Source organism: Arachis ipaensis, chromosome B1, assembly GCF_059453495.1.
Source record: "Arachis ipaensis isolate K30076 ecotype BB chromosome B1, ASM5945349v1, whole genome shotgun sequence".
NCBI lineage: Eukaryota > Viridiplantae > Streptophyta > Magnoliopsida > Fabales > Fabaceae > Arachis > Arachis ipaensis.
Window position 1 is genome coordinate 123955602 of NC_142436.1, and position 3245 is coordinate 123958846.

Sequence of the window (3245 nt, forward strand, 5' to 3'; positions counted from 1 at the left end):
TAAACAGAAGTATAGACCCTTCTTCGGTTCTATATGCCTTTAGCCCTCAAAGATTCCCTAACACAACCACAATTTTTCATGTATATCCTATAATATCAAAATAAAATTAAAAAACTATCCACCACATTCATTTCTCACACAAACAGATCAGATATTGAAAATGGCAATGGCAATAAACTGATGAAGTAAATGATTACCCAAACTAGAATTAACTGAATTAAATTGATAGCAGAAAGCTAAAATTGATGATTCCAAACTAGTATTAACTAGTTTAGGAAATTCAAATTATTATCTTATTTATATTCCAAACTACTATTGTTATATATCAACAGCATAGGATTAAGATGGAGAATTTTATATACATACTTGGTGTTTCTGAGCAGTGCTGTTGAGGTTATCTAATAAGTATTTTCTTGTCTTCAGATTATCACATAAAGATTTATAATTTGCAGTCAAATTATGCTCAAGTGCCCAATCCTCAAGGGCATTTCTTTCAGGAACCACCACAGCCACCAAGAATGACTCAAAACTATTTCCATACACCCAAATCTACATGAAGAAAATTTGTTATCCATATTTAACAACATAAGTTTAGTAATTGAGAAGAATTACAATGTTGTATTATAAGTGTTTATTCTCTAAGTTTATATAGAAACACACCAAAGTTATAAGAGGTCATTGCATATACTTGTTCTCTATGCTCTCCACAGCAATATATTCTCCTTGAGACAACTTAAAGATGTTCTTTTTTCTATCAATGATTTTTATTGCTCCATTTGGTTGCCACTCTCCAATGTCACCTGCAATGATTTCCAAATCAGACCTTTAATATTGCATTTAGAGTTCGAGTTATAAGTTATAACTCTTGCACTTATTTATTAATTAAATGACAAGTCACTAGTCGATATCTATAACAAAGTCACTTTAGTGTACGTGGCATAAGTCACTTTATTTTACTCTGAGAGCAACTAAGAATTTCTCGCATTTAGAGGCAATGTAACATGTTTTAATATTCTACAAAGTTAACATTTACCTGTATGAAACCAACCATCAACCATAACCTCAAGAGTAAGATCTTAACGCTTGTGATAACCAGAGAACAAGCTAACACCTCTGAGGCAAATTTCTCCACATGGCACACTGGAAAGTGCATCGTATCCCATCTCAGGCACTGATTCAAGCCTTGCTTCAATGGTTGTCATGAGAATTCCAACAGTTCCTGTCATTGAATACACGTTACCTATTGCTGTGAAACACCCAGCACAGCTTTTAGTAAGACCTGTTACATCAAAATGAATACACAATCATCAACAATTTCATCTCTACTCAAAGACACTAAAAGATCAAATATCAAAGTTGATACTATATCCTTGTGATAATGTAGATCCACTAGTGACCCTCATAAACTCCTCAACATGTCTAGGCAAAGGAGCAGCTCCTGATAACAAGATTCGAACTCGTCCACCTAATGCTTGTTTTGTCTACCAATTATTCAAAACAATAATGTATTAGATTTTTAATTCAATCTTTCATGAGTTTTCTATCTTGCTAGTAAAGTATTGATTAAGTTTAAAGCATACCTTATCAAACACAAGCTTATCAAACAAATGTGCTGCTTTGTATTATGGAAGACCCTTCTCTAGATTTCTCAACTTGCTGTTGTTAGAGTCAAGATTAGTTTACATATGAATTGTTAATTAAAACTGTCAAAGAGATTAATTAGTGATAAAACATACTAGTTATATGCATAATGAAACAATGGTAGTTTGGAATATATATATTAACTAGTGATAAAATATACTAGTTATATGCATAATGAAACAATATGGCAGGAACTGGTTGAATATGGTGGGAGGTATGAAACATGCTAAAATGGTAAAGAGTAGAGTTCTGAAACCAAATTTCTAATGGACACATACGTCAGAATGCTAATAATAAAATAATTTTGCTGCTTTTTTGTAACCAATTTTGCTATGCAATGAAACCATACACTTACCATCAAACTGCTCAAAGAGATCATTGCTGTTCTTTGCCACATCTTCCTCTGCTGCAACACGAGCATAATTGATCTCCATGTCATGTTGCTCATTGCTATTAGAAGCATTACTGTACCCAAGTGATTGATATTGCATCAGTTGATCATAAAAGTATTAGTTTAAGAGCAGATTATGACTGAATGAAGCACATTTTCAATAAGCATGGGCATTACTGACCGTTATTCTCAGTTTCTCACAATCAATTCACTAGATACTTGATTAGTGATACTGCTACAGAGATATGCTTGGACTCTTTCTCATTTACAGCCTCATGAGTCCTCTTCATATGCTCTAAAGCTGATCCAACGGTACTTACACTACATATATAAAAATAAGACACTAAGAATTTTGCTAAAGGAGGACTTGATCAAGAAACCATGGGCCAACAACTGACCTTTGCTGCATGAGTAACTCCATACGGCAATACTTTGCTGCAGAATAATCAGCAGTATCATTGGTCTCTTTCTCTGCTTGCACACAAAAAGATTGTCATTTCCTTTTTGCAGGTAAATGAAAAAAGCAAAACAAAACAACTATAATTGTAGTACCTTTAAGGCAGAACCAGCCAAGATGATATAGCCAGCATTTATCATGAAAAGATTGATATACTGTAGGGCCCATGTGAGAGAATATGCTTTTCTACCTAAATTAATAAATGAATGAATGAAAATAAGAATTATGTTACTAGCATGGAAAAAAATTGAGCACAGAAAAAACATTTTTCACATACCATAGATAAAGCCAGCTAAATCTCTGTATCTAATATGCCTTGTTCCACCAAATTCATGGAGCTTAGCAAGAAGAGCATTGGCGTAGAGAGAAATTGCAATTGCAAGAATCAATAGACAACAGTTCCTTAATCAGATGTTGTGCTGTAGATTTGACTTGATATTCAACAACCCTGTCAATCAACAATTATATAAAAAGTCACACACTAGTATCACATGAATCACATGAATCACACAAAATATTGCATTTAGGTCAAAAAAGCTTCCGATTACAGAAAAAAATTCATCAAAATCAGAGTAACCCACAGATTCATGAAGCACAAAAGTAAAGTATGATAAACCTAGCTAAAATTGGCACAGAAAAATTAACCCTAAGGTTTACCACGAAGAACAGAATCACAAAATCAAGATATATATACCTAAAATTCGAGATGGTTACAAGAAGAACTGAGAGAGCGAGTTGTTGAGATTAGATGGAAGA

The 3245-nt window shown here is 33.3% G+C and overlaps 1 pseudogene; it reads right to left on the minus strand.

Moving 5' to 3' along the window:
• Positions 1-339: 339 nt before the first annotated feature.
• On the minus strand, positions 340-1226 carry LOC107619100 (putative CoA ligase CCL6 pseudogene; annotated as a pseudogene).
• Positions 1227-3245: the final 2019 nt, after the last annotated feature.